This window comes from Triticum urartu, unplaced genomic scaffold (assembly GCF_056163025.1).
Source record: "Triticum urartu cultivar PI428250 unplaced genomic scaffold, HENAU_Tu73 scaffold2, whole genome shotgun sequence".
Taxonomy (NCBI): Eukaryota; Viridiplantae; Streptophyta; class Magnoliopsida; order Poales; family Poaceae; genus Triticum; species Triticum urartu.
This window is the reverse complement of record NW_028260368.1, coordinates 1,349,426-1,363,743: the sequence shown is the minus strand read 5'-3', so window position 1 is coordinate 1,363,743 and position 14,318 is coordinate 1,349,426. Positions and strand designations below refer to the sequence as shown.

The 14,318-nt window shown below is 36.9% G+C and overlaps 4 non-coding genes across 4 annotated transcripts; 2 read left to right on the top strand and 2 right to left on the bottom strand.

The window, feature by feature from the left end:
- Nucleotides 1–283: 283 nt before the first annotated feature.
- Nucleotides 284–355, bottom strand: TRNAR-UCU (transfer RNA arginine (anticodon UCU)). The gene has a single exon. It is a non-coding gene; the product is annotated as a tRNA-Arg (tRNA).
- Nucleotides 356–8,974: 8,619 nt separating this feature from the next.
- On the top strand, nucleotides 8,975–9,061 carry TRNAS-GGA (transfer RNA serine (anticodon GGA)). The gene has a single exon. It is a non-coding gene; the product is annotated as a tRNA-Ser (tRNA).
- Nucleotides 9,062–10,280: 1,219 nt separating this feature from the next.
- Nucleotides 10,281–10,353, bottom strand: TRNAT-UGU (transfer RNA threonine (anticodon UGU)). The gene has a single exon. It is a non-coding gene; the product is annotated as a tRNA-Thr (tRNA).
- Nucleotides 10,354–12,020: 1,667 nt separating this feature from the next.
- On the top strand, nucleotides 12,021–12,093 carry TRNAF-GAA (transfer RNA phenylalanine (anticodon GAA)). The gene has a single exon. It is a non-coding gene; the product is annotated as a tRNA-Phe (tRNA).
- The last annotated feature ends 2,225 nt before the right edge of the window (nucleotides 12,094–14,318 follow it).

Here is a 14,318-nt window from a genome sequence, read left to right as displayed (position 1 = left end):
ATTTCTGGATGAGTTACGTAAACATCTAAAAGATACTAAACCTCAATTCCAAGAAATTATATCTTCTAGCAAGACATTCACCGAGCAAGCGGAAATCCTTTTGAAGGAAGCTATTCAGGAACAGCTGGAACGGTTTTCTCTTCAGTAACAAATAAATTTTGCATGTCTACTCTTGTTAGTAGAATAGGAATCGTTGAGAAAGCTTTTTCATTTGAATCATGCAAAAAAGTTTTCTTTGTTTTTAGTTTAGTATAGTTATTTAAAGAATAGATAGAAATAAGATTGCGTCCAATAGGATTTGAACCTATACCAAAGGTTTAGAAGACCTCTGTCCTATCCATTAGACAATGGACGCTTTTCTTTCATATTTTATTCTTTCTTTTATTTTTTTGCTTCTTCCGAGAAAAAACTGTTAGACCAAAACTCTTTTAGGAAATCAAAAAATCCAGATACAAATGCATGATGTATATATTATATCATGCATATATCATAAAGAAGGAGTATGGAGGCGGTAGTGGGAATCGAACCCGCAACCCCAAGGTTATGAGCCTTATGAGCTACCAAACTGCTCTATACTCTTAAACTAAAGAGGGGTAACTAGTGGATAAAAGAGGGTTGGATACGCCCCTCTACCAATATCTATACAAATAGAATAGTCCATTTATACAGAATGGTAAAGAGGGCTCCTCTATGATTATCAATTCCAGAAATCCATACAAATACGAAAGGGTATTTTATCCTTACCAACTGGATCTTGTTGCACCCGGTAACAAACATTCATAAACCATTTCTCGAAGTACGTGTCCGGATAGCCCAAAATGTCGATAGTTAGCTCTAGGTCTTCCGGTCAAAAAACAACGTCGATGAAGGCGTGTAGGTGCACTATTACGCGGTAGGGATTGCAATTTTTCTCGCATTTTCGTTTTTTCACTCAAACTCAAGGGAGAAACTTTGCTTCTTATCTTTTTTTTTAAAGATTGACGAATCAAATGATATTTCTGTTCTAATTTCTGCCGCTTCTTCTCCCTCTGAATCAAACTTTTTTTTGCCATAATGTGTCGTTGCTATTATTACCAAGTATACGGTTCTAATCCTAGATGGAAAAATAAATAGAAAAAGAAATCTAAAAAGGCAGATCCTCCCTCTCTATCAAGAGTAATGAACTAGGTGCTGATACAGTACAAAAAAACAAACTAAATTAACCAAACTTGCCTGATGTTGAGGCAATCAAGAAAGCTGCATAAGTGAATATATAACCCACGGAAAAGTGAGCTAATCCAACCAATCTTGCTTGCACAATGGAAAGAGCCACGGGCTTATCTCTCCAGCGAATTAAATTAGCTAAAGGTGTGCGTTCATGAGCCCATGCTAAAGTCTCAATTAATTCCTGCCAATACCCCCGCCAGGAAATTAAGAACATAAATCCAGTAGCCCAAACAAGATGTCCAAATAAGAACATCCACGCCCATACCGATAAACTATTCATCCCAAAAGGATTATATCCATTGATAAGTTGTGAAGAGTTTAACCATAGGTAATCTCTTAACCATCCCATCAAATAAGTGGAGGATTCATTAAATTGTGAAACGTTGCCCTGCCATAATGTGATATGTTTCCAATGCCAATAAAAAGTAACCCACCCAATGGTATTTAACATCCAGAAAACTGCCAAATAAAATGCGTCCCAAGCAGAAATATCACAAGTACCGCCGCGCCCTGGGCCGTCACAAGGAAAACTATATCCAAAATCCTTTTTATCTGGCATTAATTTGGAACCGCGTGCATCTAAAGCGCCCTTTACTAAAATCAATGTAGTTGTATGCAAACCTAGAGCAATAGCATGATGAACCAAGAAATCCCCAGGTCCTATTGTTAAGAAAAGCGAATTACTATTCTCATTAACAGCATTCAACCATCCGGGCAACCATAGGCTTCGACCCGCATTGAAAGCGGGGCCATTCGTTGAAGATAAGAGTATATCGAACCCATATGTCGTCTTGCCATGAGCAGATTGTATCCATTGGGCAAATATAGGTTCGATCAAGATTTGCTTTTCTGGAGTACCAAAAGCAAGCATGACGTCGTTATGAACATAAAGGCCCAAGGTATGGAATCCTAGAAAGAGGCTAGCCCAACTTAAATGAGATATGATAGCTTCTTTATGGTCTAACATTCTTGCCAATACATTATCCTCATTCTGTTCCGGATTGTAATCCCTAATGAAAAAAATAGCTCCATGAGCAAAAGCCCCTGTCATGATGAACCCTGCAATATATTGGTGATGAGTATATAAAGCAGCTTGAGTAGTAAAGTCTTGTGCTATGAATGCATAAGGAGGTAAAGAGTACATATGTTGAGCTACTAAGGAAGTAATAACCCCTAAAGAAGCTAGAGCAAGACCTAACTGAAAATGAATCGAATTGTTGATTGTGTCATAAAGGCCCTTATGCCCACGCCCTAATCGACCCCCCGGAGGAGTATGCGCTTCTAAAAGATCTTTAATACTGTGCCCAATTCCGAAGTTAGTTCGATACATGTGACCGGCAATGAGAAAAATAAATGCAATAGCTAAATGATGGTGAGCCATATCGGTCAGCCACAAACTTTGTGTTTGTGGATGGAATCCCCCAAGAAGAGTTAGAATGGCAGTTCCCGCTCCTTGAGCGGTACCAAATAAATGATTACTCGAATCAGGGTTTTGGGCATAAAGATTCCATTGACCCGTCAAAAGGGGTCCCAACCCCTGGGGATAGGGTAATACATCTAAGAAATTATTCCATCGAACGTACTCCCCCCTGGATGCGGGAATAGCAACATGAACTAAATGTCCTGTCCAAGCCAAAGAACTTACCCCGAAAAGTCCTGACAAATGATGATTGAGACGAGATTCCGCGTTTTTGAACCACGAAAGGCTTGGTTTCCATTTGGGTTGTAGATGTAACCAACCCGCTATTAAGGACAGCGTAGAAAGAAATAATAGAAAAAGAGCTCCAGTATAAAGATCCTCATTGGTGCGTAATCCTATTGTATACCACCACTGATAAACTCCAGAATAAGCAATATTCACTGGACCAGCAGCACCTCCTCGAGTAAAGGCTTCCACAGCGGGTTGACCAAAATGAGGATCCCAAATCGCATGAGCAATAGGTCTTACGTGTAAAGGATCCTGTATCCATGATTCAAAATTTCCTTGCCAAGCTACATGAAACAGATTTCCGGACGTCCATAGAAAGATTATTGCTAATTGCCCAAAGTGAGAAGCAAAAATGTTCTGATAAAGACGTTCTTCAGTAATATCATCATGACTTTCGAAATCATGTGCGGTAGCAATACCAAACCAAATACGACGAGTAGTGGGGTCCTGAGCTAAGCCTTGGCTAAACCTGGGAAATCTTAATTCCATAATGCCTTTCAAATCCTCCTAGCCACTATCCTACTGCAATAATTCTCGCTAAGAAGAATGCCCATGTCGTGGCAATTCCACCCAGAAGGTAATGGGTTACTCCTACAGCGCGTCCTTGTATAATGCTCAAGGCTCTAGGCTGAGTAGCAGGAGCAACTTTTAATTTGTTATGAGCCCAAACGATAGATTCAATGAGTTCTTGCCAATAACCACGGCCGCTGAATAAAAACATTAAACTGAAGGCCCAGACAAAATGAGCACCTAAGAAAAAAAGACCATATGCAGATAATGAAGAACCATAAGACTGAATGACTTGCGATGCCTGTGCCCACAAGAAATCTCGAAGCCACCCATTAATCGTAATGGAACTCTGTGCAAAGTTTCCCCCTGTAATATGAGTTACCACCCCTTGATCACTTATAGTACCCCCAAACATCCGACTGCATTTTCCAACTGAAATGGAAAATGACTACCGAAATTGCATTGTACATCCAGAATAAACCTAAGAAAACATGATCCCAGGCGGATACTTGACATGTTCCCCCTCGGCCAGGCCCATCGCAAGGAAAGCGAAAACCTAGATTTGCTTTATCGGGTATCAAACGGGAACTCCGAGCAAATAAAACACCTTTCAAAAGTATTAATACAGTCACATGTATGGTAAATGCATGAATGTGATGGACTAAAAAATCTGCGGTTCCTAATGGAATAGGTAACAAAGCCACTTTGCCACCTACTGCTACTAACTCGCCGCCTCCCCACGTTAAGCTAGTACTTGTTGTTGCACCAGGAGCTGTTACGCCAGGCGCAGTAGCATGGATATTTTGTACCCATTGAGCAAAGATAGGTTGTAATTGTATGGCAGTATCCGAAAACATATCTTGTGGACGGCCTAAAGCACTCATGGTATCATTATGAATGTACAAGCCAAAACTGTGAAAACCTAGAAATATACATACCCAGTTAAGGTGGGATATGATTGCATCGCGGTGTCTAAGGACGCGATCTAATAGATCGTTGTATCGAGTAGTTGGATCATAGTCTCTTACCATAAAAATTGCTGCATGTGCAGCAGCACCGACTATTAGAAATCCGCCAATCCACATGTGGTGTGTGAACAAGGAAAGTTGTGTACCATAGTCAGTAGCTAGGTATGGATAGGGAGGCATAGAATACATATGATGAGCTACAACAATGGTTGTAGAGCCTAGCATAGCTAGGTTAAGAGATAATTGAGCATGCCATGACGTTGTTAAGATTTCATAAAGACCCTTATGGCCTTGTCCTGTAAATGGGCCCTTGTGAGCCTCCAAAATATCTTTAAGTCCATGGCCAATACCCCAATTGGTCCTATACATATGACCTGCGATTAGGAAAAGAATAGCAATAGCTAAATGATGGTGCGCAATATCGGTCAGCCAGAGACCACCGGTTACTGGATCTAGTCCTCCGCGAAAAGTCAGAAATTCTGCGTATTTGGACCAATTTAAAGTGAAAAAAGGGGTTGCTCCTTCGGCAAAACTAGGATAAAGTTGAGCCAAAAGGTCCCGATTCAAGATAAATTCATGAGGAAGTGGTATCTCTTTAGGATCCACCCCAGCGTCAAGAAATTGGTTAATTGGTAAAGATACATGAATTTGGTGCCCCGCCCAAGAAAGAGACCCAAGTCCTAATAATCCCGCTAAGTGGTGATTCAACATGGATTCTACATCTTGGAACCAGGCCAATTTGGGAGCGGCTTTGTGATAATGGAACCAACCAGCAAAAAGCATTAACGCTGCAAAAATCAATGCACCAATTGCAGTACAATAGAGTTGTAATTCACTAGTTATTCCAGATGCTCGCCAAAGCTGAAAAAAACCAGAGGTTATTTGGATTCCTCGGAAACCCCGCCTACATCACCATTCAATATTTCTTGCCCTACTATAGGCCAAACTACCTGAGCACTGGGTCCAATGTGAGTAGGATCACTTAGCCATGCTTCATAATTGGAAAAACGGGCGCCATGAAAGTACATGCCACTCAACCAAAGAAAGATAATGGAAAGTTGCCCGAAATGAGCACTAAAGACTTTTCGAGAAATCTCCTCCAAATCACCAGTATGACTATCGAAATCGTGAGCATCAGCATGTAGGTTCCAGATCCAAGTGGTAGTATCAGGGCCCTTAGCTAGTGTTCTTGAGAAATGGCCGGGTCTGGCCCATTCCTCAAAAGATGTTTTTACAGGATCCCTATCCACAACAATTTTTACTTCTGGTTCCGGCGAACGAATAATCATTAAGTCCTCCTCTTTCCGGACAAGACATACAAAGAGACCCGCCAACTGTCTTTTTAGTGAATCTTTGAAAGATATATATTTTGAAAGATAGATTTTGAAAGATAGATTTTGAAAGATAGATATTGTGATTAGTTCTTTTCTTTACTATCTACCATCCTTCTATTTTTTTTTTAGTTATTCACTGGAGCAATTATATATTGAAGTCAATCCGAGGCAAGTGTTCGGGTCTATTATGACATAAAGATTAGGTGCCTAACGGACATTGTTTATCTTGAAAAACAAATATTTCTCGACGTAAGAAAAAAATCTTTTTTATTTTTAATTTAAGAAACTAGTGTATTTTTTTTGAGGGCATAAGCTCCTATCTATATCTACTTTCCTTGAGCATAATATAGGGTTTTTTATTTGATTCTAAATTCCAAGATAACTCATTAGAATTATTAATAAGATGGTCCTAATATATTAGCAATATTTAGATTGCCCCCTCTTTTTATTCACTTTATTACTTCTATTCTAGACCCTATCCCTATGGTTTATTCTTATGAAATATCATATAAAATAGAAGGTATAAGAAATGGATATAATGAAATTCTTGATTCGATCTTACGACCTAATTTATTTGATTAATGGATCAACAACCAAACCACCCATTTTATGAAAAAGAAGGAGCATGGTCTTATTCAAATTCAAAGCGCTTCGTAATCTTCAACCAGTTCTGTGCTTCAATATAATTTCCCGGAGTAAGCGCTATAGCTTGTTTCCAATATTCAGCAGCTTGATCAAACCAAGCTTCCGCAATTTCCGAATCACCCTGTAGAATGGCCTGTTCTCCTCGGTCGGAATAGGAAGTTCCTTCCCTTAGAACCGTACTTGAGAGTTTCCTACCTCATACGGCTCAGAAATTGCTATCTGAATTTCCCCTATCTTAACTGAATTCGATTTATCAAAAATCGATCCAATTTGTTCTTGGGTTAAGCAGAAGAAATTAATTACCTAAGTTTCAAACCCTAATTTTTATCAATAATCAGTTTGATCTTTTTTCCCACCTTCAGAAGAATGAAGCATAGATAGATATAGAGCCTTCGTTCAAATTTTCTGAGAGGTAACTATCCCGGTTTCATATATGAAATCTCTATAGAATCCTTGAAAAAGACTTTTTTCCATAAGAAAGAAAAAAGAACTTACTATCTTTGGGATCTGATACTACACCGCTGCTTAATCCCTTAGTGGATCGGCTCTATTACATAAGCGGATTCCTAAATTTTGCCCCATATCATGGGATAAGTAAGCAGTTTTTTTTAGTTGTATCGACCCAGTCGCTCACTAATTGATCTTTACGGTGCTTTCTCTATCAATTTGAGAAACTTTATCCATAGAGTAGTAGTATAGGCCATACTTTCTTCGTTTTTTGATTCTCGTGAAGTGTCCTTCCTTCCTACAGCTGATAGGGAAAAATCGTTGTTTTTACGATCCCTATGTAGAAAGCCCTTTTTTTCTAGTATTTACTAGAAAATTTGATCCTCTCTTTTTTTTTTTTCTTTCTATAGTGGAGATAGTCGCACGTAATGACAGATCACGGCCATATTATTAAAAGCTTGCGGTAAGAAGGGGTTTCGTTCTAGTGCCCGGAAATAATATTCCAAAGCCTTTGTATGCTCTCCATTGCTTGTGTGTATAAGGCCTATGTTATAGAGTATATAACTTCGATCATAGGGATCGATTTCTAGTCGCGTAGCTTCATAATAATTTTGCAAAGCTTCCGCATAATTTCCTTCGGATTGAGCCAACATCCGTTACGGTCGTTCATTCTATTCAAAAAATCTCCGTTCCAAAACCGTACATGAGGTTTTCATCTCATACGGCTCCTCCCTTCTGTACATAATAGTACTAAGCGAAATAATCTATAGAATCAAAATAGAATTAGTCCCGTCTCATTATGAACCGAAAGGGGCTGGTATTTTTCCAAGAAATCTCTAGCCAACCTTCCCACAAGAGGTTTTTCTTAACACCAATGAATTCTATTAATGCTAGAGGAAAACGATAGCTCCAATAATTTCTTTGTTCTCAACGCCTCCTATTTAGAGGAATTAGCTACTTCAACGATCTTTGATGGTTATAGGGGTATCCAAAGTACAAACCTGATGGTTGTTTGTTATCCCAACCATTCTTCCCAGCCCTGATACCGATCAGGAAAGGGGTAATTTCTAACAAAGTTTTTCTCTTGTTGATTCCTATTTCTAGGTGTAGTGCTTTTCTCCCCTATGCTGCCTACGGATACTAATAGAGTAGGATTGGCCTGTAATCCATACCATACCATATCCTGTAGGTGTAACCTTTCGCTCAATACTCAAATCTACAATTGAAGTATCTGAAGCCGCATCAATCGAGGATACACGACGGAAGGAATTGTTAGTTCGCCTCACCTTCCCGAAGCGTGGGTTTGTTTGCTTTACAAATTTGGTTCTCTCTATGCCAACCCCCCTCTCTTTTTCGTAAGACTGAGGTATAGGTAGGGCTAAAAAAAAGCAAAAAAAAGAGTCAAATCGCACCATCTCTATAATAAGTAAATGCCTTTTTTTCTCCTGAGGTTGTCGGAATTATTCGCAATAAAATATTGGCTACAATTGAGGAGGTCTTATCAATGAAATTTCCATTTCCACGGGATCTAGGCATAATTCCCAACCCATTCTATATAGAATTGTTTTCATTCCTTCACAAAATAACATAAAAACAAACACATTCGATTCTTATAATTATAAATAGATTGATCCATATGCTCTACTCTAAATCCATATGCTTTAAATGGATAAGAGAGATATGGATTTTCCGCTCAGCTCAAATTGTATCCTTTTCCTTCTGCTTGGACACGAAGAGATATGAAATATTTGACTAAGACTGGATTTCATTCCACTTTCCTATTTCTGAACAACAACTTATGTTATCAACTATTTCGTGTTTTCAAAGTTATTAATTGTCTCATACCCTATTTTTGATTTCGATAGTATGGTGTAGCGTATCTTATGCAAACGGAATTCTAAGGTTTCTTTATTTTATTATGCAATAAGAAGAATTCTTCCATTTTCTTTTTCTTTAGTTGCGGGAAAACCCAAATTAAAACTTTTATTTTATAGCGAGCGCAATTTCTAGTAAAAAATCCTGTATCCTTCCACTTAGATCAAAAGGAATTTTTCCAATAGAACTATGGAACCCCCGAGTGGTTGCGGTTGTACCTGTACTGCAGGAATAAGAAAACTCGCTATTCACTCAGTTTATTTTCCATAATAAGTTATGTAGGAGAGATGGCCGAGCGGTTCAAGGCGTAGCATTGGAACTGCTATGTAGACTTTTGTTTACCGAGGGTTCGAATCCCTCTCTTTCCGTTTTTCTTAATTCATCAACGTTAAGGATCACAATGTATCAAATCAAATAACAATTTTTTCCAGCAATAATATAATATCTTATATTATCTTATTTTGATTTAATAGAAATTAGAAATTCTCTATAGCAAATTACTGTGGTATGTAAAATACACATAGAGGAAAAAAGAAAAAAGGATCCTAATCCTAGGGTTAATCAATTTTAGCTAGTTGATGGGAAAATACAAATTAATGGTAATGGTCTTAGGGCGATTTAGTTCGGGGAAAGGGGAAGGGGAAGAAAATTCTATGAACCTTTCCTTTTTTCGTTAAGTTCAAGTCTGACGAGAGTAATATTCTACAACTAACAACTCATTTATTTTGAGACCGACCCACTTCCTATCTAGGATTTTATTTACTAGTCCTTTATATTCCAACGTGTCAATCGCCAAATGCTTTGGCAATTTCCCCGGGTCCGATGAAGCAATATAATTTTGAACCAGACCTTTTGATCTTTGGTTATCTTTCGTAGTAATAATATCTCGGGGTTTGCAACGAAAACTTGGTATATTGACTATACGACCATTAACTAAAATATGTCTATGGTTGACTAATTGGCGGGCCCCAGGAATGGTTGAAGCCATACCCAATCGAAAAAGGATATTATCCAAACGCATTTCAAGTAATTGTAGTAAAACCTGGCCTGTTGACCTTTTTGCTTTTCCAGCGATATGTACATATCTAAGTAATTGTCGTTCTGTCAGACCATAATGAAAACGCAATTTCTGTTTTTCTTGAAGACGAATACGATATTGCTCCTTTTTCCCAGAATTGAATTTTTTTTTAAGATTACTTCCGGATTTAGGTGTTTTTCTAGTGAGTCCTGGTAAAGCTCCCAGACGGCGTATTTTTTTTAAACGAGGTCCTCGATAACGGGACATGAAGACTCCTTTTTTTATTTTATTGAAATTTCATTTTACACAATTAATTTCATTGTATTTACATTACAGAATACATCGAAATTAAAACTGAATTAAACTACAGGATAAACAGAGTAAAATCAACTAAAGTACCCCAAAAAATGGAATTTCATCAAAATCTTTTTTTTTTGTATATATATTATTTATTTTATTGTTTTGTATCTAGCAAAATTGTAAGGTAAAAAACATAAAAGATCCTGGATTCTCCATTTAATTCGGAAAAAAAGAGATTCTTGTTCGTAGAACATCGATAGAGAAAAAAAAGCCGACTATCGGATTTGAACCGATGACCCTCGCATTACAAATGCGATGCTCTAACCTCTGAGCTAAGTGGGCTTACATAACGGAAATAGTGTAACAAATAGAAATAGGTATAGTATAGGAAATCCGTAAAATCTCAGATATTAGTTATTAATCTTAGCTATTAACTAGTTCTAAATTTGAAGTTATACTTATAAAAATAAAAAAATACTAAAACTTCTTAAAGATAAAGTTAGCTTGATATGCTTAACTATAGGATATTAAAAAATAAAATTATAGAATTTATTGGTATTTTCATTCGATCATTATAGACTTTATTATTTGTTAATAATTTGAGGATTAATATTTCACTAAGGGGAACATAGAGTCAGAGTAAATAAAATTGCTAATTCTGATTAGAAAAAAAGAATAAATATCAAGCGTTATAGTATAATTTTGAATACTATAAAAAAGTAAGACGGGAGGTGGGGGAGATAAAAACTTTTGGATATATTGATTCGGATTGAATTGCAAATACATCAAGGATAGAATCAATTCAATTCTGAATTGCAATAAGCAAGCGAGGTCTCTCAAATAGAGTCGAACTGAACTGCTAGACTACGTTGAGTGATGAACTCAATGATTCAAAAAAAAAACTAAGAGATGGATGAAATTACACAAGGAATCCTGGTCTCAAAGAAGAGGGAAATGGGGATATGGCGAAATCGGTAGACGCTACGGACTTGATTGTATTGAGCCTTGGTATGGAAACCTGCTAAGTGGTAACTTCCAAATTCAGAGAAACCCTGGAATTAAAAAAGGGCAATCCTGAGCCAAATCCGTGTTTTGAGAAAACAAGGGGTTCTCGAACTAGAATACAAAGGAAAAGGATAGGTGCAGAGACTCAATGGAAGCTGTTCTAACGAATCGAGTTAATTACGTTGTGTTGTTAGTGGAATTCCTTCTAGTTCTAAATTAGAGAAAGAGGGGTTTTATACCTTATACATTTAATAAACACGTATAGATACTGACATAGCAAACGATTAATCACAGAACTCATATTATATTCTAATTATAATATAGGTTCTTTATCTTTTTTAAAAATGAAATTAGAAATGATAATGATTATGAAATAAAAAACTCATATCATAATTTTTTTTTTTCATTATTGTGAATCCACTCCAATCGAATATTGAATAATCAAATTCTTCAATTAAAATTCAAAGTTTTCGAGATCTTTAAAAAAGTGGATTAATCGGACGAGGACAAAGAGAGAGTCCCATTCTACATGTCAATACTGACAACAATGAAATTTCTAGTAAAAGGAAAATCCGTCGACTTTATAAGTTGTGAGGGTTCAAGTCCCTCTATCCCCAAATCCTCTTTTATTCCCTAACTATACTATATTATTATTATTTATCCTCTTTTTTTTTTTCTTTTTATCAATGCACTTTTTTTTCTTTTTATCAATGCAATGGGTTTAAGATTCATTAGCTTTCTCATTCTACTCTTTCACAAAGGAATGCGAAGAGAACTCAATGGATCTTATCCTATTCATTGAATAGATTTCTTTTTTATTAGAGTATCGGCAAGAAATCTTGGTTATTCACTCTATTTTTAAGTTTTATTTAAGTAAACCATGCACAATGCATAGGACTACCCCCCCCATTTTCAAATTTAAAATTTGAAATACTTTAATTAATTTTTAGTCCTTTTAATTGACATAGATACAAATACTCTACTAGGATGATGCACAAGAAAAGGTCAGGATAGCTCAGTTGGTAGAGCAGAGGACTGAAAATCCTCGTGTCACCAGTTCAAATCTGGTTCCTGGCAGAGAAAAAAAAAAAAAAGATCCACCGAATAGGTATTGATCCAAATACCTCGAGATGGATTGTGATACATATTCATTAATAATATTTATTCATCTAAGTGGATAAATCTATAATATAAATATAGAGGCACTTCTTTTTCTTTTTAAAGAAGTTTTAAAATATATCTTTTCTTTATGATAAAGAAGGGGGTGAGATTCCCCTTTATTTTTTTGCGTTTCTTAATTTTGTATTCCGCTATTCCGACGAATATTTTTTTAGTCTTGCTTATCTTTATCTTATCTTATTTTCCTAGTTGTGCTAAGTAATGTGCGCGGTACAAAGTTCCTGGTAGAGAACTTCTTTGAGTCATCCTATTTTTCTGTTCATATGAAGGAAATTAATATGCGATTTTCAAAATAGGGGAATCCAAATGAAACCCTTTTTTTGCTCAGTCTATCTGGAATGCTTTTGTATAATTAGGAATTAATTATAAATAGGTATTCCGTTTCATCTAGGAAAAGAACCTAAAAATATTCCTTGACTTGAATAAAATCTGGAGTTGTGTTGTATAAGTGAGCATGAATTTCTTATCATTCAATGAGCATCTTGTATTTCATAAAAATTGGGGGTTATATAATCCTTACGTAAGGGCCAGCCTATCCAACTTTCAGGCATTAGGATACGTTTAAGGCGCGGATGATTATCATAAGAGATTCCCACCATATCATAAGATTCGCGTTCTTGAAAATCGGCACTTCTCCAAATCCAGAAGACAGACGGAATTCTAGGATTATCCTTTTGGGCAAAGACTTTTATGCAGACTTCTTCTGGATTATCTATACCATATTGTATTCTCGTAAGATGATACACGCTAGCTAAAGATCCACCGGGTGCTACATCATAAGCACATTGGGAGCGTAAATAATTGTAACCATATACATATAAAATGACAGCAATGGAATCCCAATCCCCTGCTTTTATTTGTAAAGTCTCTATTCCTCGGTGATCAAAGCCCAAAGATCTATGAACCACCTCATGTTTGACTAGCCAATTAGATAACCAACCCTGCTGCATTGTCTTCATCTCTCCCTCTTTGTATAAATATTTCACATTTCGGATGCAAGTTTGAAAGATTGCCCTGCTTTTTATTTTTCTACACAAAAGAGCCCCTCTCCTAATTCACTAATTTGTAGGAAGGTACTGAACTTTTGGATTTGAAAAAAGTTTCAGAAGATATATCTAATGTAGATGGTGATTGATAGAGCAATTCTTGCTCATAAGTTCCTGTATGAGTACTGCGCCTAACATAAAGCTTGTGACTGGTAGTAAAACATCTATTTTTATTTTGAGATAGAGTTTGATCCTCAACTATTTCTCGCGATATCTTCTTACGAAGTTTTGTTAGGGCATCTATAACTGCCTCCGGTTTAGGTGGGCAGCCCGGCAAGTAGACATCCACAGGAATTAACTTATCAACTCCCCGAACAGTACTATAGGAATCCGTACTGAACATTCCCCCTGTAATAGTACAGGCTCCCATAGCAATGACGTATTTTGGTTCAGGCATTTGCTCGTATAATCTCACTAAAGAGGGAGCCATTTTCATTGTTACCGTACCGGCTGTTAAAATTAGGTCTGCTTGCCTAGGACTTGATCTTGGTACCAATCCATAACGATCAAAGTCGAATCGTGAGCCTATTAATGAAGCAAATTCAATGAAACAACAACTGGTACCGTATAGAAGGGGCCATAAACTGGAGAGTCTTGACCAATTCGAAAGATCATTTGGTGTAGTTGAAATAACAGAATTGGAACTTGTTTGGTCAAGTAAGGGAAACTCAATCAAATTCATAACTGTCTCAATAGAATCTTTTCCTTCTTTTTTTTTGTCTAAATATTCAGTTAAGACCATTCCAAGGCTCCTTTTCGCCATGCATAAACTAAACCAACAACTAAGATAAGCACGAAAATCAAAGCTTCGATAAAAACGGATACACCCAATACGTCGAAACTCATTGCCCAAGGGTATAGAAAGACGGTTTCCACATCAAAAACAACAAAAACGAGCGCAAACATATAATAGCGTATTCGGAATTGTACCCAAGCCCCTCCCATGGGTTCTATACCCGATTCATAACTAGAAAGCTTCTCTGGTCCTTCACTAACCGGGGCTAAAAGTCCTGAAATCGAAAATGCCAAAATAGGAATAAGGCTTGCTATTATTAGAAATGTCCAAAAAATATCATA